Source organism: Giraffa tippelskirchi, chromosome 12 (assembly GCF_054371585.1).
Source record: "Giraffa tippelskirchi isolate mGirTip1 chromosome 12, T2T-mGirTip1v1.2.pri, whole genome shotgun sequence".
Taxonomy (NCBI): domain Eukaryota; kingdom Metazoa; phylum Chordata; class Mammalia; order Artiodactyla; family Giraffidae; genus Giraffa; species Giraffa tippelskirchi.
In genome coordinates, this window is record NC_137286.1 from 125009729 (window position 1) to 125031703 (window position 21975).

Below are 21975 nucleotides of genomic sequence, written 5' to 3' on the forward strand. Positions count from 1 at the left end.
AACTCAAGCTTTCTTTTAAGTCATTAATATGCTAATATCTCCTAGGTTCCTAAATAGTTAACTATAAGCTTTTCTATAAATAAAACTGATCATAAACCCTCCAAAGAATACCCCCAACTCTGCATTCACTCATTCATTCATTTAAAAAAATCTTCTAGGTCCTACGCACAGTTTTTTGAAATATTGCAGGTAGGAATGTTAAGTGGAGCTAACATTCTAGTTGGCGGAGCTAGTCAATAAACTAACCAAAAACATATAATTTCAAAGACTTATTTATAAAAATAATAAATAAAAATATAAATAATGGTAGATGATGTGCTCATTTTTATAAGAGTAATCCAGGGAGGCAGTTGCATTTGAGCAGACACTGAATTAAGTTGAAAACAAGTTAGGGAACAGCCTACTTCTGGCATTAAGAACAGCAAAAACAAATTTACTACTATGGTAATTAATTTGTTATTAATAAAGAGAAGCAAAGATATAAGACCTCCTAAAGTAGTGAGTTGAGACTAAAAAGTACAGTTGGAAATGACTTAGTGGAGTAGCCTTGGTCAAGTTAACATATATAGATTTATAGTTTTAGTGTTGTTATTTTTAATGAGAGCAAGAATTTGGATTTTGTTTTGATGTGATTAAAAATTTGCATGATAATCATGTGTTTTGATTCATGGTCATAGAAATATAAGTCTAATACTGCCAATAATATGAGGAAAACATACTGTGATAGAGAATGATGACAATCATTTTGGATACTGTTATCATAGTCCAGGTGAGATCATTTTGGATACATTAAGAAGATATAACCCAGAAGGTTTCTTAATGTACCTAAATGAGTATAAAAGAAGAATAAAGATCAAGGTCAAAAATCACAACAAAATTTTATTGGCACAATGTGCATTTAAGTGACATTTACTGAGAAGAGGACCACTTACAAAATATTTAGCAGGGGGAGTTTATCAACAAATATTTATTTACATGATGTTTGAACTTTTTCTAGTCCATCAATAGATTTTTTTTTTTAATTAACTTTTTTTAAAGTTTTTTTTAAATAATTTTATTTATTTATTTATATTACTTTTGGTTGTACTAGGTCTTTGTTGCTTTGTGCAGGATTTGTCTAGTTGTGGCTAGTGGGGCCTACTCTTCATTCATTATGTAACTACAGATTTTCAGGGACTGGGTATCATGCTTTCTCTTCTCCCTATGAACCCAAAATCTACCTATATAAAGAACTCTTATGTTTATTAATGGTATTAGAAGAATTTTATTCCCTTATCAGATATCCAGTATCTTGGAGATAATTTAAAGCACTAGAAGCATCTCTAAATCTTGGACAGTGTTTCCACTGCAGTTTCTCCACACTTGGTTAATCTACTTATTGATTTTCTGTAGTGTCCGTTGTGAGGCTGTCTGTGACTTCCCTAGAAATGCTCCGTAGACCTGTTTGATGGGTATCTAATGCCTTATTTGTTTATTCAGACCTCATCATAATAGGCAGAGTTTACGTTGTATCTCTTATTAATGTATGCATTCCTCTCAATGAGATGGAAAGAGCAGTTAAGAAGTTCTCTTCAAATCTTCACTCTCATGATGGTGTGTATTTGAATAGGGGAAAGAAATAGAACACAAGATAATAAAAATAATATATATTTATAATAATATTTGAGAAATTTCCCATTCATATATAAAATGTGCCTCTTTGTCTTTTTATCTACATTGTGTCTGCACAAAGTTGGTTTCACTTATAATTTAAGTTCTCTAGTAACCTTTAGGGCTTCTCTGTTGGCACGGGCAGTAAGAATCTGCCTGAAATGTGGGAGACATGGGTTCCATCCCTGGGGTGGGAAGATCCCCTGGAGGAGGGTAAAGTAACCCACTCCAGTATTCTTTCCTGAAGAATCCCCATGGACAGAGGAGCCTGGCGGGCTACAGTTCATGGGGTCACAAAGAATCGGACATTACTGAGCAACTAAGCACAGCAGAGTCACCTTCAGGATGATGAATTAAGAACATGTGCAGTTTATTACAGATCCTCACACCTGTACCCTGAACTGAATTTGAATGAACACTACATTCTCAAAAAAAAAAAAAAATCCTTTGCAGTAATATGGAATAAGTGTTAGTATTCTAACCAACCACCCTATAGATGACAGACATATCCCACTGGTTGTTTTTGTTGTTCAGTCGCAAAGTAGTGTCTGATTCTTTGCGACCCTATGAACTGCAGCACACCAGGCTTCCCTGTACTTCACTATCTCCCTGAGATTGCTCAAACTCATGTGCACAGAGTTGGTGATGCCATCCAGCCAATCTCATCCTCTGTCGCCCCCTTCTCCTCTTGCCCTCAATCTTTCCCAGCATCAGGGTCTTTTCCAATGAGTTAGCTGTTTGAATCAAAGTGTTGGAGCTTCAGCTTCAGCATCAATCCTTCCAGTGAATATTCAGGGTTGATTTCCTTTAGAATTGATTTAGTTTGATTTCCTTGCTGGCCAAGGGACTCTCAAGAGTGTTCTCCAGCATCACAGTTTGAAAGCATCAATCCGTCTGCCTTCAGTCTTCTTCCCACTGGTAGAATAAATAAAATTTGTTACAAAGTTCTGACTAGTTCTCAATTAGAATTTGGTTTGAATAATTCACCAGATAACTATGTCAGATTATTTAAATAAAGGAACTGAGATTTACTGGATTTCAAGGTATTTTTCAGGATTCAATTAGGCAGAGGTTGAAACTTGCATGATTGAATAATATATAATGTGGCCCATTGAGGTAAAGAATTTTCTATTTAATAAAGCAGTCATATTTTGTGATAACCAATTATGAATTTATTTTCCAGCATTTCATCTATGTATAAAATAATTGATTTAAATATTGCTACATAGGGAATAATTTTATAATGCACTTATTAAGTTAGATACATTTATTATTTGTATAGGCTTTTTTATTTTTGGAAAAGAAAATTTAGTTATTTTATCAGAGCACATTTACATTTCCCTATTAATTTTGTGTAGAACTTAATAAATTAACTTTTCTTTACTGTCTGGAGTTGGATATTTAAATAATTTGCATTTTAGTGTGACTTGCCTCCTCGTTTTATGTCCTGTTAATATGGTGTTGTAAATCTAAAAAGGATTTATTTTTCTAACATAGTTTTTGGAATATACTGTTTCCATATACCATAATTCTAACCATGTGGATTTACCATGACAAATCTTTTTAACATTCCTAACAATATTGTAAGTATGGATCATGACAAAAATATACTTCTAAGGAAATGCTAACTTTCTTGCATAAGTATATAATAAGGATCTTTTTTTCTGTGACTTCTTTTACCACTTAGAAAGTAAAATTGTTAGTTACTCAGTCGTGTTCAACTCTTTGCGACCCCATGGACTATGTAGCCCACCAGGCTCCTCTGTCGATGGAATTCTCCAGGCAAGCATACGAGTGGGTTGCCATGCCCTTTTCAAGGGGATATTCCTGACCCAGGGATCAAACCCAAGTCTCCTGCATTTCAGGCAGATTCTTTACCATCTGACCCACCAGGGAATCCCCCAGCACTCATAAGGGTGTTTATAATGGTTCAATTTATTTTAATAATGACAGACTTAAAATCCAATGATACTTTTTTCTTCTAAAATAACTCATGTAAGTACTCTGACCAGTTCCTTTTATCTATAGACAAAAAGTATTTTACAACTTTTTTTTTTCACCAAAAGCAATGCTTCATGTGATATCAAACATAACATTTGTTCAGTTCATGTTGATAGTGGATGCAACTAAATATTATTGTATTTAGAAATAATTATAAGGATGTGACTTATAGAGAAGTTAAAGAAGTATAAGAAGAACCACCTAAGGATCAAACTCAGTATTTCTAATACGAATATTTTCTAATGGAATATGGATTGTGTGATTAGCCTGTAATCCTCATTTTACCCTATAGAGTAGACATCTGTGTTGGCAAGGCAGATGATTGAACTCATTAACAACCCGGCTGATGGAGGGGCTGGGGGAAAACAGTGGAAAACTCCCAAGTCAATTTTTACATAAAAAATATAATAAGATTAGAAAGGGGGAAAATACTTATGAATGCTACTTTTGCCCTACTGTCATTTTCCCATATTCCAATCAGCTTTGTTGATTCCCTGGTTGAAACCATAGCTATGAATAGATGGACCTTTGTTGGCAAAGTAATGTCTCTGCTTTTTATATGCTGTCTAGGTTGGTCATAACTTTTCTTCCAAGAAGTAAGCGTCTTTTAATTTCATGGCTGCAGTCACCATCTGCAGTGATTTTGGAGCCCAAAATATAAAGTCTGCCATTGTTTCCATTGTTTCCCCAACTATTTGCCATGAAGTGATGGAACTGGATGCCATGATCTTAGTTTTCTGAATGTTGAGCTTTAAGCCAACTTTTTCATTCTCCTCTTTCACTTTCATCAAGAGGCTCTTTAGTTCTTTTTTGCTTTCTGTCATAAGGGTGGTGTCATCTGCATATGTGAGGTTATTGATATTTCTCCCGGCAATCTTGATTCCAGCTTGTGTTTCTTCCAGCCCAGCATTTCTCATGATGTATTCTGCATATAAGTTAAATAAGCAGGGTGACAATATACAGCCTTGATGTACTCCTTTTCCTATTTGGAACCAGTCTGTTGTTCCATGTCCTGTTCTAACTGTTGCCTCTTGACCTGCATACAGATTTCTCAAGAGGCAGATCTGGTGGTCTGGTATTCCCATCTGTTGAAGAATTTTCCACAGTTTGTAGTGATCTACACAGTCAAAGGCTTTGGCATACTCAATAAAACAAAAACAGATTTTTTTTCTGGCACTTTCTTGCATTTTCAATGATCCAACGGATGTTGGCAATTTGATCTCTGGTTCCTTTACCTTTTCTAAAACCAGCTTGAACATCTGGAAGTTCACAGGTCATGTATTGTTGAAGCCTGTCTTGGAGAATTTTGAGCATTACTTTGCTAGCATGTGAGATGAGTCCAATTTTGTGGTAGTTTAAGCATTCTTTGGCATTGTCTTTCTTTGGGATTGGATTGAAACCTGACCTTTTCCAGTCCAGTGGCCACTGCTGAGTTTTCCAAATTTGTGGGCATATTGAGTGCAGCACTTTCACTGCATCATCTTTTAGGATTTGAAATAGCTCAACTGGAATTCCATCACCTCCACTAGCTTTGTTCGTAGTGATGCTCCTACGGCCCACTTGACTTCACATTCCAGGATGTCTGGCTCTAGGTGATCACAACATCGTGATCCAAAACGTAAGAAGCAGCAAAAGATTCAAGGTTTGCTTGTAAGCAAATTAACTTTCACAAAAATTAGTGATAATCTTGGAATTAAGAAAACTAAATATGGTTATTTAATCCTGTAAATCGCAAATAGTTGTGTTTCCAGTTTAAAATATAGCTAGACATTCAAACAAAAAACAGATGAAATATTAGGGGAAAAAAGAAACTCACGTCCAAAAATGAAAAGCATGTTAGATTGGCAGACAGTTGCTGTAAAACAAGATCAATCCTTTAAGGAACAACATGATTATAATGAGTGGAAGCTGAACAATAGACACACTAAAATGAAAAACTGACTGGATAGAGAAATTTGATAGAGAAAATGGGTAGAGATATTTACTGGATTGAGAAATTTGAATAATGTAAGAAAGTATCAATTGAAAGTATGAGTTGAAAAATCAGTGAGCTGAAGACATAGTAACAGGAAATTATGTAGCAAGATTAAAAATACACAGAAAAGAAACATATAATACTCATGATTAATAAAAATAGGACAAGTCTATAGATGCTTCAGGCAACAAAAAATAAGAATATGTTATGATAAATAGTATATCTGATAAATTTGGAAGATCACGTGAGGTAGAAAAAATTACTAGAAAAATAAAATCACCAAACTGTCTCATGAAAAAGAAAAAAAAAGAAATATCTTATTTTTCAAAATTATTTTATAAATAATTTCACATTTATATGTAATGTATAGTTTTATTATAACTATTTATAATTCATTTATGTTTGTATTGTAAGAATATAGTGTACATATTAGAATTTATAAATTTATTTATAAATTATAAGTAATTTTTAATTTATAAGTAATAAATTATTAAATGAAATTATTGCATTAAATGTATTTTATGTGTTTACTTTAAGCTTTATTTTCAGAAGATGTGATTGTTGCCTAAAATATTCATAAATATCAGCATAATAATGAATAAAATTAATAAAAGTATGACAGTCATGAAATTGCTATACAAAATTTGCTTATAGTTTTGACATTCTGGAAATAGACATAAATAATATTTTAGATTGATGCAATTTAGAGTAACAAAGTATGAATTATCTATATATAAATTTAAATGATGAATAGCAGCTCTATGGAAAATGTAAAATTCTAACAGATGTATCAAAGAAAATATAACTCATGTATTTATTATAGCATATTCATGATCTTACCACTAAATATTATAAAGATATCAATTGCTATCAATTATTTGATAGTGTCATTGAATCTAAGCCAATATATAAAAATTTTTGTGGAAATCAGCAAGCATCCTCCAACATATATGTTGATATAAGTTTGGAATCTCTTTTGAAATATCCAAATAGATTAGAAAGTTGTAAAGCTTTAGCTGTATGAGTATGGTTTCTAGTATAGGGATAGAAAAAGATACATATATATAAAATTTCTTTTGAAACTATTGGATAACTTGGGTTACATAAATTTCAAACCTTTGGTTCTTTCTTAGTTTTTTTCTTTTTTTTGGTAACTCTGAAAATTATTGGCCATCTATAGCAGGCTGTCTTCAAAAATCCTATATGAGCCAGTTCAGATTGAATCTAGATTCCTGATAGTTGCTAAAACTAAATCAAGTTAAAAATTAAGTCCACATTTAGGAAATATCTTTTACCTTCATGCATGCAAACTAATATAAATAGACATTCTCATAGAGTTGTTCCTTGACTTTCAAGACTTATATTTGAAAGAATGCTCTTCCTTACAAAGTGAGTGTATGGCGTGGCAACACCATGTTAATAAAATGGAGCTGTTTCAAAGTTTACATTTTTTTAAATTGCAGACCACTTTATTACCCTCTCTCTTTTACCTAGTTTTACAATATTAACAGTTTCTAAGACATGATAGGCTTAGAATTTTTAATTCTTTCTGAGATCATTCACAATCAATAGTTTTAGAATACAGTCCTCTTATTAAATGAATTATTATGTCTGATTTTATATAAGAATGAAATATAGCCATTTGCAGCATCATGTAGGGATCCCTTAGAGAGCATCATACTAAGTAAAATAAGCCAGATAAATACAAATATCATATAATATACTTTTATGTGGAATCTAAAAAGTAGTGTAAATGAACTTATAAATAAAACAGAAACAGTCCCACAGACATAGAAAACAAACGAGGTTTATGAAGGGGAAAGGTGGAGAAGATTAAATTAGTAGGAATTTGGGCTAAGTATATACACACTACTATATTTAAAATAGATAACCAGCAAGGACCTACTGAATGACACAGAGAAATATACTGAATATTTTTATAGTAACTTATATGGTAGTGCAGTAGTAAAGAATCCACCTGTCAAGGCAGAAGACACAGGAGATTTGGGTTTAATCCCTGAGTCAGAAAGTTCCCTGGAGGAGGGAAAGGCAACCCACTCCAGTATTCTTGCTTGGAAAATCCCATGGACAAGGGAGTCTGGTGGGCTGCAGTCCATGGGGTTGCAAGGAGTTGAACATGACTTAGTGACTGAGCACCAGCAGGTATGGAAAAATAATCTGAAAAATTAAATATACATATGTATTCATATATATAAAACTTTGCTATATACCTGAAACTAAAACAACATTGTAAATCAACTATACATCAATAATTTTTTATTTAATTTTGAACAATTCTATGTAAAAGTCGAATTTGAAAATATAGGAGATACAGATACTGACTTGAAGGCACATGATACTGAATTATAAAACATTGCTCGATTATTTTTCCTCATTTTTCTCCTTTTTGATATAGATTTGAAAAAAACAGCAAAAATGAAACAGATAAAATGTTTTAAGTTAGGCTAGCAGAAATCAGGATATCAATAAGATAGAGCCATGACAGTTTAAGGAGAAAGAAATTTTTAATGAAGAAAAAGATCTCATTTACAATTCTTCTAAGAGTTAAGTGAAGGCCACCTCTTGGCTTTGGATATTTGGCTGTGGGGAGAAGTGGATGCATCATCAATAAGTTTTATGGTTCATTAAAATTAAGTCATCCATATTATCCTCTCTCTGTTGGTTGCACTTAGAAATGGTGAGGTATAGGAAAGAACTCATGTTTACAGATTATAGATTACAGATTACTTCTGCTTATTTCTATATTTTTTTCCTTTTGATCTGTGTTCTAATTTCTTCAGATAGTTACAGCAGCACATGTTTGGAAAAAACTTTCTGATGAATTGTTGAGCTAGTCAAAAGTAGGGGTTTTCAAAAGTGTACACCAAGACTAAATGCTCTATCTAGATTGTGCAACATCCTTTTGTATGACAAAATACTTTTGCTTGTTGTCATTTTCTATTTTATTAAATATTTAAATATAGACACAATCAATCAATAGCAGTTATTATCAATTACATAGATATATGGCTTTAGTTAAATAAATATGACTAGGGCCTAATAAAAGACCCTGATGCTGGGAAAGATTGTGGGCAGGAGGAGAAGGGGACGACAGAGGATGAGATGGTTGGATGGCATCACTGACTCAATGGGCATGGGTTTGGGTAGACTCTGGCAGTTGGTGATGGACAGGGAGGCCTGGCGTGCTGTGGTTCTTGGGGTCGCAAAGAGTCAGACACGACTGAGCGACTGAACCGAACTGACTGGGGCCAATATATTATCTTACTAACATTTTTATACCAAAAATAATTTTTGACACTCTGAAGTATCTTTTTAATAGACTGAGTAAAGTAAAAAAGCATTTTATTATATATCACCTTCAAGAAAGTATTGCAATTTTTAATTTTTATGTGCTTAGCCTTGTAGAGGGTTATGTGATGACATAAACTTCTTTGACTGAAATCTAATTCAAGTTTACACTTAGTACATACCATATCTCAGATACATAGCACCATAGAGTATGTGACAACTTTTCTCTTCTTATTAAACAAAACTCTGTCAAATATTGACATCCAAAATACAGATATGAATTTATCTAAAGGTAATGATGCCATCTTATACTTCAGTGTATAATCTTTTCTTTTTGTATTCTTTAGATAGCTTCATAATTCTCTGATTATTAATCATAGAATTGAGCAAAGATAACTGGACTCAAAGTTTTATGTGTGACTGGACATGACATTTCTCTAGTTCATCGATTAAACCTTTGTACCGATATCTAACAAGCATGCTGTAAATTGCACATTTAATCAATTCACTAAATGTACACAAACTGAACACCCTAGTGTAACCAGCAACCCTATCAATAAACAAATCTCTCCTAGCAACACATTGTACACTTCCTGCTCCATCTTAGTCACTAAGCACTACTTCAAGAGTATCATTACTAACTTGTAACATCACAAAATAGTATTACTTGTTATTATATTTTATGTAAAGAAAATCATTAATCATTTATGACTGACTTCTCTCACTCAACATTATGTTTGGAAGGTTGATCTATATTATTGTATGTAGATTAAGCCATTCATTCTCACTGCTATGTAGTTTTTTGCATGACTGTATCTCCATTTATTTATCCTTTTAATGTTGATAAGTATTGAATATTTTCCAATCTTTGATTATTTTATTAGAATTGCTGTGAGCATTCCTGTACACCCTTTTGTTAAATATTTAACTGCTCGTCTCTAGATTGTCTGCTAAGTACAGGAATTACTGGGTTATAGAGAACACATATATTCAGCGATAATATCCATACCTAAACAATTTCTCAAGGTGATAGTAGCAGTTTTACATGTCTGCTGGCAGTATATGAGACTTCTGGTAGGTTCACATTACTGGCAAACCCTTGACATTTTCATTTTTAGATTGCTTTCATGGTCCTTAAATAGCTTTGTCAACCCTTTCTTCTTTGGTTTATTTTCCTTCTCACTCTACATGTGTTAGAATTAATACAGATTCAACCGTAAAATAAATCGCAAGGCATAAAAAATATATTTCTAGCTAGGTCAGTTTAAAAACCAACAGTTGATGCCCAAGTGCCTCCTGAATCATTCAACTTAAGTGAAATTTCTCAAGATTTTAAGAAATAATCTCTCTAGGTTTTCCCTTGTTTTTCTTTAACTATTTGTTGAATACTCTACACATCTGATTTTTATTTTAGTTTTATTCTTTATATCTTCAAAAAACAAGTGGAAAAATATTCTTCCCTCTTAATTATTTATAAATACAGCTTTCTTGCCAGTATTACTGCCTTTGCCATTATTCAAGGTTTATTGTCTCTCATCTCATTTCTTTCAATACATGTCTACTTTTTCACTTTGAATTCAACTCCCAACTTGTTTTCTAGACATCTCTTGTAAAATTCAGTTTGTTCATAGAACTATCATAATGTTGTCCTTTTTATTTTTTCCCTTCTTACAATAAAAGAAAAAGTTCCTTATCCTGGCAAGCAAGATATTTTGTGCTCAGGCCTAAGAAATGCAGGCCCATCTCTTTGGAGCCAGCACTGAAGTATAGAAATAATAAGTGTTCTTTTCAGATGAACATAATACTTGAGAAGTTATCAGGTCATCAAAATCTTTGATTTTCTTTGTTCTACTTTGTGTAAGATTTTTATGTCTACCTATTTCAGAATAAAGTTTTAAGAGGATTAAATTAAATGATTTATCATATGAAAGACCATAATAGCCTAATTCATAATAGGCACTTAAAATATGCAATTAGCTTCTGACATTTCATCAAGCATGTGCTTATTTCCTGCCATATCAGGATACATTCATAACACTGAGTAGATAATATTTTTAATTTCTCTGTGTCATTGCTCATGTTATCCCTCCCATCTTCCCTGCACATACTTCCTAACTTAACAAGGATCAGAGGGCTGGCAAATTCATATTCTTTGATCAAAGAATGGTTCACTGTCATTTCTTTTGTGATTTTCTTTATAGCCATGGTCTTTGTTCCATGCATCATGGTTCATATTCCATTTTCTACGTAACTAGCAGCTTCTGGTTCAAAGCTATATCCAAAGTAAAACACAAAGTAAATTGACTAGTACACTAGTCAATTCATTCCTACAAAATTGCCTACCAATATGTGTTATGTGTTCAGTTTATTAATCACTTAGTGATTCAAAACATTTCATTGATTTACTGATTTAGTGAAAAACAAATGGGGGGCTTATGAAAAAATTGAAAATTTAGGGAAAAAAAAGAGTCTTCCCACGTGGCGCAGTGATAAAGAATCTGCCTGCCAGTGCAGGTGATATAGTAGATGCAGGTTCAGTCCCTGGGTCGGGAAGATCCTCTGGAGAAGGAATAGGCAACCCACTTCAGTATTCTTGCCTGGAAAATTCCATGTACAGAGGAGACTACTTAGCTACAGTCCATGGGATGATAAAGAGTAGGACACGAGTGAGCACACACACACAAGGCACAATTTTAAAAATGTGTTGTCATATTACTTGATATTAAAATGTTTTCATTTACCTCTGGAACCTAATGCTTTTTTCTTAAACTTATAATAATTATCATTGGTCATATGCTCAAAGCAACAATTCCATTCAGTTCTTGAAACATGATTGAAAGTTAATTTAATTTGGTGTATTGATTCATGGGGCAAGAATTTATTGAGCATCCATTTACTCAGTGTAGTATCAAGCAATGAAAGGCATATTATTTAGTTCTGGATGCAGCATCTCACATACCTTCCTGATTAGTGTGATAATAAATTTGGTTCTTGAATGTTTAAATTATGGAGTATTTTGTTCATTGGATTCTATCTCTGATTTAATATTGAAAGTGATATGAAAGTCATAAATACTCTATTGGATTTTATAGTAGCTAAATTTTTCACACTAAGTATGATAAGTATATATCTGAAAATATTTTAAGATAATTTCCTTAACTAACACTTTTATTTCACTTTAAGCCTAACCAGAAACAATTTAATTGCATTTAAATATCACCAGATTTGGTTTTCAGAAATTGCATGCCCTATATCCCAAAATAAACAGCGAGTTAAGCAGAAAGTATTACTCATGTCTAAAATATTCATGAGGCAATGGGACATTTCTTGTGAACTATGGATATAGGAGGTTTTAAAGAGAATACATGCCAGCAGAATTGTAATGTACTTTTAAAATATCTCATTTCTTATGTCAGTAACTACCTGCAGGTTTAGCCAAAGGGATTTCCAAATCAGAGGTCTGAGTCTGACACTTAAAGTCACTATTCAAAATGCCGTTTCAGATCACATTTGGGATTTGATAATCCTCAGGAATATCAAGTTTATATATGCTTTGTGTTCATATGAATTCAGTTGAAAAAATTCGGATTTCAATAGAAAATATCTGGTGAGAAAAATGACAGCCATTCACTTTGATTCCATTAGAGAGTATAAGTACTTATTCTATGACAGTTAATTTTTGTACAGGAATCAATTTGAGCATAAATATTTTGCTATTACTGTGTGCACTTAAAATAATCATCTTGTGCTGTTCTCTTTTATATATCCACTGATTTATCTTCTTTTTTTTTCTTTTTGTTGATAGCAACATATTCAATATGAAGTGAACATTTTTTCTAGAGATTATAAATGAAATTCCATTCTTTTAAATTGTATTCAGAATCCCCAACAAAAACCACTTTATTGCTATATAACTACTGTGCATGTTTGTCCACTACTCTAATGTCCAGTTTATTCTCTACATTGAAAGAGATTTTAAAATTTCTTGTTTTATGCAATAAAATATTTCTAAAATGACAGTTCTAAAATATTTGATTGGTATCATTACAAGGAAGTGGTACTGTCTTTGAAGCTATTCAAGGAAATTTTGAGATTTGTTTTATAAACTAAGTTATCTTTTGTATATATTTTGTAGGTTTGGCAAAGATAACTTCCATCACAAAATAATCTGCATATTTTTGTTGTTGTTTTGTTGTTCAATTGCTAAAGTATGTCCGACTCTTTGCAACCCCATGGACTGCACACCAGGTCCCTTGTCCTTCACTGTCTACCAGAAATTTTTCAGATTCTTGTTCTTAGAAGAAATGGCATAGCAATCACAGTCACAAAAAGAGTCCAAAATGCAGTACTAGGATGCAATCTCAAAAATGATAGAATGATCTCTATTCTTTTCAAGGCAAACCATTCAATATCACACTAATCCAAGTCTATGCCCTGACCAGCAATGCTGAAGAAGCTGAAGTTGAATGGTTCTATGAAGACCTACAAGAGCTTCTAGAACTAACACCCAAAAAAGATGTCCTTTTCATTATAGGGGACTGGAATGAAAAAGTAAGAAGTCAAGAGATACCTGGAGTAACATGCAAATATGGCCTTGGAATACAAAAGGAGGAAGGTCAAAGGCTAACAGAGTTTTGCCAAGAGAACGCACTAGTCATAGCAAACACCTTCTTCCTACAACACAAGAGAAGGATCTACACATGAACATCACCAGGTGGTCAGCATCAAAATCAAATTAATATCTTTCTAGCCAAAGATAGAGAAGCTCTATACAGTCAGCAAAAACAAGGCCACGTGGTGACTGTGGCTCAGATCATGAACTCATTATTGCCTAATTCAAACTTAAATTGAAGAAAGTAGGGGAAACCAGTAGACCATTAAGACACGACCTAAATCAAATCCCTTATGATTATACAGTGAAAGTGAGAAATAGATTCAAGGGATTAGATCTGATAGAGTGCCTGAAGAACTATCGACGGAGGTTCGTGACACTGTAAAGGAGGCAATGATCTAGATTATCCCCAAGAAAAAGAAATGCAAAAAGGGAAAATGGATGTCTGAGGAGGCCTTACAAATAGCTGAGAAATGAAGAGAAGCTAAAGGAAAAGGAGAAAAGGAAAGATACATCCATTTGAATGCAGAGTTCCAAAGAATAGCAAGGAGAGATAAGAAAGCCTTTTTCAGTGATCAGTGCAAAGAAATAGAGGAAAACAATAGAATGGGAAAGACTAGAGATCTCTTCTAGAAAATTAGAGATACCAAGGGAACATTCAATGCAAAGATGGGCACAATAAAGGACAGAAATGGTATGGACCTAACAGAAGTAGAAGATATTAAGAAGAGGTGGCAAGAATACATACAAAAACTATACAAAAAAGATATAATGACCCAGATAACCACGATCATGTGATCACTCACCTAGAGCCAGATATCCTGGAATGGGAAGTCAAATGGGCCTCAAGAAACATTACTACGAACAAAGCTAGTGGAGGTGATGGAATTCCAGTTGATTTATTTCAAATCTTAAAAGATGGTGCTGTGAAAGTGCTGCACTCAATATGCCAGCAAATTTGGAAAATTCAGCAGTGGCCACAGGACTGGAAAAGGTCAGGTTTCATTCAATCCCAAAGAAAGACAATGCCAAAGAATGTTCAAACTACTGCACAACTGCACTCATCTCACACGCTAACAAGTAATGCTCAAAATTCTCCAAGTCAGGCCTCAATAATACAAGACCCATGAACTTCCAGATGTTCAAGCTGGATTTAGAAAAGGCAGAGGAACCAGATATCAAATTGCCAACATCTGCTCGATCTTTGAAAAAGCAAGAGAGTTCCAGAAGCACACCTATTTCTGCATTATTGACTACACCAAAACCTTTGTCCTTGTGGATCACAACGAACTTTGGAAAATTCTTCAAGAGATGGGAATGCCAGACAATCTGACTTGCCTCCTGAGAAATCTATATGCAGTTCTAGAAGCATAGTTAGAACTGTACATGGAACAACAGACTGGTTCCAAATGAGGAATGGAGTGAATCAAAGCTATATATTGTCATCCTGCTTATTTAACTTATAGGCAGAGTACATCATGCGAAATGCCAGGCTGGATGAAGCACAAGCTGGAATCAATTGCTGAGAGATATATCAATAACCTCAGATATGCAGATGACACCACCCTTATGGCAGAAAGCAAAGAAGAACTAAAGAGCCTCTTGATGAAAGTGAAAGAGAAGAGTGAAAAAGTTGGCTTAAAGCTCAACATTCAGAAAACTAAGATCCTGGCATCCAGTCCCATCACTCTATGGCAAATAGATGGGAAACAATGGAAGCAGTGGCAGACTTTATTTTGGGGGCTCCAAAATCACTGCAGATGGTGACTTCGGCCATGAAATTAAAAGGCGCTTGCTCCTTGGAAGAAAGGCTATAACCACCCTAGACAGCATATTAAAAAGCAGAGACTACTTTGCCAACAAATGTCCATCTAATCAAAGCTATGGTTTTTCCAGTAGTCATGTATGGATATGAGACTTGGACTATAAAGAAAGCTGAGCGCCAAAGAATTGATGCTTTTGTACTGAGGTGTGTGAAAAGACCCTTGATAGTCCCTTGGACTGCAACGACATCAAACCAGTCAATCCTCAGGGAAATCATCCTGAACATTCATGGAAGGACTGATTCTGAAGCTGAAACTCCAATATTTTGGCTACCTGATGTGAAGAACTGACTCATTTGAAAAGACCCTGATGCTGGGAAAGATTGAAAGCAGGAGAAGAAGGGGATGACAGAGGATGAGATGGTTGGATGGCATCACTGCTTGATGGACCTGAGTTTGAGTAATCTCTGGGAATTGATGATGGACAGGAAAGCCTGGAGTGCTGCAGTCCATGGGGTCACAGAGAGTCAGACACGACTGAGTGACTGAACTATACTGAACTGATGTTCATTAATTCAGTGATGCTGTCTAATCATCTCATCCTCTGCTGCCCCCTACTCCTTTTGCCTTCAGTCTTACCCAACATCAGGCTCTTTACCACTGAGTTGGCTCTTCACATCAGTTAGCCAGTGTATTGGACCTTCAGCTTCAGCACCAGTCCTTCTAATGGGTATTCAGGGTTGATTTCCTTTAGGATTGACTGGTTTTATCTCTTTGCAGTCCAAGGAACTCTCCAGAGTCTTCTCCAGCACAGTTTCAGTTCTTCAGCACTCAGCCTTCTTTATGGTCCAACTGTCACATCTGTACATGGCTCCTTGAAAAACCATAGCTTTAACATGTGGACCTTTGTTGGCAAAGTGATATGTCAGCTTTTTAATTTTATTTTATATTTAATTGGAGGATAATTACAGTATTGTTATGGTTTCTGCCATACATCAACATGAATCAGCCATACATATACATATATTCCCTCTTTCTTAAACTTCCCTCCCTCCTCCTTCCCCATTTCATCTGTCTAGACTGTCTAGGTTTGTCTTAGCTTTCCTTCCAGGGAGCAGGTGTCTTTTATTGTCATGGCTGCAGTCATTGCTCGCAGTAATTTTGAAGCCCAAGAAAATAAAAACTGTCACTGCTTTCACTTTTTCCCTTTTTATTTGCCATGAAGTGATGGCACCAGATGACAGTATCTTAGTTTTTTGAACCTTGAATTTTAAGCCAGCTTTTTCACTTTCCTCTTTCACCCTCATCAAGAGACTCTTTATGAAACCCAAATGAGTACCAAGGCAGAAACTGCATGCAGATTGACATTGGGTTTCATTAGAGTCACAACTTGAAGATGGGGCATGGAATACAGTGCAGTGTTAGTAGGCATTTCCGTATTTATTGAACCTGGTCTTGTGATAAGACATAGTGAGCACACCCCAAATAGAGAGTAGCCCCCACTCCACAACTAGAGAAAGCCAGTGGGCAGCAGCAAAGGCTCAGCACAACCAAAAATTAATTAGCTAATTAATCTTTCAAAAGAGACATACATGAGAAGATGTACAAGTATATAACAATTAATGAAATGCAACTATGGAAGAATAAAAATACTTTTGAAGCAGCATTTGCTAGAAAAAGGATATTTGAGAAAAAATGAAGAACCTGTGTGTTATTCCTTCAGAGTCAGATAGAGGAAAAATTGCCATTAAGGAGAAAGAAATGAAAGGGCTCTTCACAGCAAGGGGAAAGGATAGGCTTCTCCTAGCACCTGTTATTATTCTCAAAATTAAGGGAACCGTGTAATTAAGTACTAACTGATCTTCCATGTATCTCTTATTAAGGTAGTGCATTTCTTTTTGATATCAAAAACTGTTTTTTAAAAGATTTTCTTGTAGGAAAATGGGTTTGCCAGAATTAGCCTCCTACATTTCCCCAAAGTTTGTAGTAAAAGTCACTCAGTCGTCTCCAACTCTTTGCCACCCCATGGACTGTATGTAGCCAGCCAGGCTCCTCTGTCCTTGGAATTCTCCAGGCTAGAATACTAGAGTGGGTAGCCCTTCCATTCTCCAGGGGATCTTCCCAACCCATGGATTGAACCCAGGTCTCCTGCACTGCAGGTGGATTCTTCACCATCTGAGCCACCAGAGAAGCCCACATTTCCCCAAAGATAATGTTTATTATTCTGCCTTTCTGTTAAAAATTATCTTAGACTGAAAAAGTAATAGTTTATTGCTTTCATTTATTATTTATTCATTTTTCTTTATTTTTAATGAATTTCTAAGAATAAGAAAGATTATTTGTAGTGTTTTCTTACAACCTAGGCTTAAATATTCTAAAAGTATTACTTCAACTATTACAAAGGTTGCATTATTATATATTTATAATCATCATTACTTGCTTTTATCAATTGTTAATACATATCATCAATATTTTATAGCATGTACTAGAAATAATTTCAAGTGTTTTTGAGAGTACCAAAGCTGGTCTTCAGCCCAGAATATAATTCTCTGGCTTATTATTTTTTTCTTTTTCAACAATACCTTCCTTTGCAAGAATAAATGTCCTCTATCTATTTTAGAAAATTATAGATCATTGGCTTTTTTTATAGTTATTTATTGCTGTATTGAAAACTGTATGAGAATTCTGTGGCTAAAAGCAACAATTTTATTTTGTTTATCAGTTTACAGTGAGAAACTTAAGAATGACTTCACTTGACACTTAATTCTGTTTGGCATCAGCTTGGGAGGTTGACTAAGGCTGGAGAATTGAATTTGGAGATGGCTTTCACTCTTGTGGCTAGAAAAATTGACTATCAGCTCAGAGCTCAGCTGAGAAATTCAAGGACCTTGTCACTGAAATTCATGAACTTTCTCAGAGAATGGAGGCTGTTTTTAAACACATAGAATGTCTAAGTTGCCACTCTCTTATGTCCTGGGCCTGAATCTCAGCAAGAGAATAATTTCTTTCATATTTTATTGATCAGAGTAGTTTTAGAACCCACCCTTATTCAAAGGAAGGGGTTACACAGATCCTACAGCTAACAGAATGTTAGTGAGTTGTCCACCATCATATGGATTATATGTGGATAAGCACCAAATTAATTGTTGCATCAGTCTGACTTCAAAAAAAAAAGTTGTGCTGCTAGGCATAAGAATGTTAGAAAGATTAGCAGAGCAAATACTGAACATGTCTGTCTTGCAACACTTTACTCCTTAAATTTCCTTATTGACATCAATCACTGGCAGTGCCCTTGATAAAACTTTTCCTGTTTTTCCTCCTTTGGTGAGCCTTAGAACAATTTGAAGATACATTAGAGCAGGGAGATTGAGACATAAGAGAAAAATCAATGCCTGTGAGGAAAATCAGGATATAAGAGAAGAATTATCTTTCTTTCACTACCTAGAATGTTAACAACAGAATTCTGAGAATAAATCAGACTTTTGACCGACGTCCTGAGCAGACTTAGTGAAACCATGCCTGGACTTCTGACTCATACAAATAATAAATATGCATTATTATAAGTCACTAGATCCATGGTAGTTTGTTACATAAAAAAGGAAAACTAATATAATGATATATTTTAATAAATAGTAGCTCTTATTTTTACTCTAGGTCAATATGCCTCTATTTTTTTGTTGTTGTTGTTCATATGTTGTGTCCTATTTGAGAAATTACTGGCTGTTCCAAGATCCTAGAGATTTTTTTTCTATGCTATTTTCTAGAAGATGAGTTATTTTACTTTTTGCAATCTATTTAGAGTGGGCTTGGTGTATGGTACATGGTAGCTTTCATGGTTTACTGTTATTCATGAAACTATTTAATTAATCTAATGCCATGACTTTAAAAGACTGAACATTTTGCACTACTTTGCAGGGCCACCTTTTCAGTGTATGAAAATCCACTTATATCTGGGTCTCTTTAGCATCTTGAATATATTCTTTGAGTTTAGTTATCTATCTTTGTGCTTATAACACCCTGACTAATTGCAGTAGCTTTATATTAATTATAAATTAATACACACTGAACTCTGTCCTTGAAAATAGTCTTATTTCTTTACTGTTCATGCCTCTGTAGGTTTTAATATCATTTTATTAATTTCCATATGTATACACACGCACACAGAAACACACACACACTGAAACACACACACACTGATTGCAGACGGACTACAACTGTTTGAAGAATTTGTGTCCAAGCTCATTCTGGTTGTTATCAAAATCCCTTTCTTTGCAGCTGCATAAATGAGATTCTTACTGTTTGCTGACTGTCTCTTAAAGGCTTTTCTCTAGTCCTAAAGGGCTTCTGCAGTTTCTTGCAACATTAACTTCTTCAGCATGCCTACTCTCTTTCTTAAGCCAGCGGGAATGATTTATCTACACTGCTAAAATAGTGTCTCATGTAAAATGTTACATAATCATGGAAGTAACATCTCAACTCTACTTCCAAATAGTGTAAGCTAATCCCAGGGTAATATCCCTTCCACTTTGATATATTTCTTGGTGAAAAACAAGTCACATTCCCATATACAAGTGGGCAGGGTCATACTGAGCCATGTACACCAGAAAGTAGCATAACCATTGGGAACCACCTAAGAGTCAGTCCATCGCAAAGCATAGAAAATGAAAGTGCAAACTCTAGGGAATAACTGAAGTTTGCATGTATTATCCTTGACAAGGACTTTCTGTCTAGAATATATAAAGAATACATATAAATGCATGACAGAAAGAAAGAGAACCTAAGAATGTAACAGAGACATAGATCAGAGACATCACAAAAGGGAAAATGAAATATAAATATATGAAAATCACTCAGTGTATTATTGACAAAGTGAAAATAAAATCACATTAAAAATTCACTGTATAAAACAAAATGGCTAAAAATATAATTGCAAGTATATGAAATAATTAGAATGCACAAACTGATATTTGGAATAAAAATTTGTATAACTGCTTTTAATTACATAACCGATCACAAGAGCCTCCACTCATAGGTATATACTCAACAATAATCTGTATATAAATATATTAAAAGTCATGTCAATATGCATTAGTCATATTTTTGGTCCTATATAACTTGAAACTATATAGTCAAGTATATTTCAAGAGTAATTTGGATAAATTCATTACATTTCTAAAATATAATTTTAAATAACACTGGACATAAGTAGAATACTGCCACATATGACAGTATAGCATTGACAAAACATGATAGAAGGGAAACAATAGAACACTAGATTATTCTATTCACTTAATGTTCAAAAGGTTGCAAATGAATCCATGGAAGTACAATTAAACATCAGTTAAGTTGGAGAAAGTAGGCTTCTATAGTCTTGGAATTAATGCTTAATTTTTGTGGTGGCTACATAGTTGTATTAACTTTTAACAATTCACTGAACTTTTCACATAAGATTTGTACATCCTTCTCTACATTTGTCATACTTTAATAAAAAGATTTTTTCAAGAAGTGAGAGTTCTTGAAACTGATATAAATATATGTAATTTGCTTCAGAAATTAAACTTAATTAATAATTATTCTAAAACTTAATAGTCATGAGGTTGACAGTTCCGCTATTTTAAAAGTTTTTTTTTTTCCCCCATGGAATTTTAACAGAAAGTTTTCAGTGGGCATTTGAAAATTTCTTTTTATAACTAGAGCCACAACTGCAAAGAGGTGCTAATAAAATGTATTGATTTTAATGTCAGAGTCTTAAGATGTATATTAATTTATAAAAGTATTTGTTTATTCATGAATTCAGAAAGACAAATAGAAAATTTGGCTAATGCATTTTGCCATTCAAAACTAACATATTGAATTTTTTACCATGAAATTTATATGCACTGTCTTAATTAATCCTCATAGAAACACTGTCAATTAGATGTTATTATTATTATCCACATTAGATATAAAGCTTAGAGGAATTCAATAACTTGCCCAAAGTTACAGAATTTGGGACTACAACTGTTCTTTGAACTCAGGCTCTCTGATGCTACACCAGTGATGTTAATCAGTTTACAGTTTCCTGAGATTGCAAATGTTACTGATTATATAGTCTTCACATTATGTTTTTTTCTAGATTTGTGGGAGATTCTAAAATGTACAAGAATATTCTTAAAATAATCTTCACATAATATTTTCTGTTCTTAAATATTTTATTAAAAGTAATAACTAATGCAAGATAGAAAGTAGTATATATAAAATCAGCCCTACACATGGCAATATGAAGACGGCCTAATTTCATTTGGATGGCTTATGTAAATCCAAATTTTAAACCAAACTCCAAGCCCTTTCATTGCGTTCTCCAACATTAGGTGAGGTAAAGGGGATTGGAAGTGTTTGGAAAGTTAGAAACCTATAATAGATAAATATTTTTCATGATTTTTGACAGTAATAGAAAAGAAATTGACTAACCATTAGTTGATTCAAAAGAGGATATCGTAGGCAGAATAATGCATCCTCTTTTTACCCCCATAGCCACCAAAAGATGTCCATGGAACCTGTGAATATGTTACATTATGTGGCCAAAGGACTCTTCAGGTGTAACCAAGTCCATGGACTTTGAGATGAAGAGATTATCATGGATTGTCCAGAGGGAGGAGTCGAACCTAATCACATGAGTACTTAAA

The 21975-nt window shown here is 33.9% G+C and overlaps 1 protein-coding gene across 1 annotated transcript in view; it reads left to right on the top strand.

Moving 5' to 3' along the window:
- Nucleotides 1-21975, top strand: part of LOC145528650 (uncharacterized) — a 427065-nt gene that overhangs the window by 170392 nt on the left and 234698 nt on the right. The gene's annotated exons all lie outside the window — the stretch shown is intronic.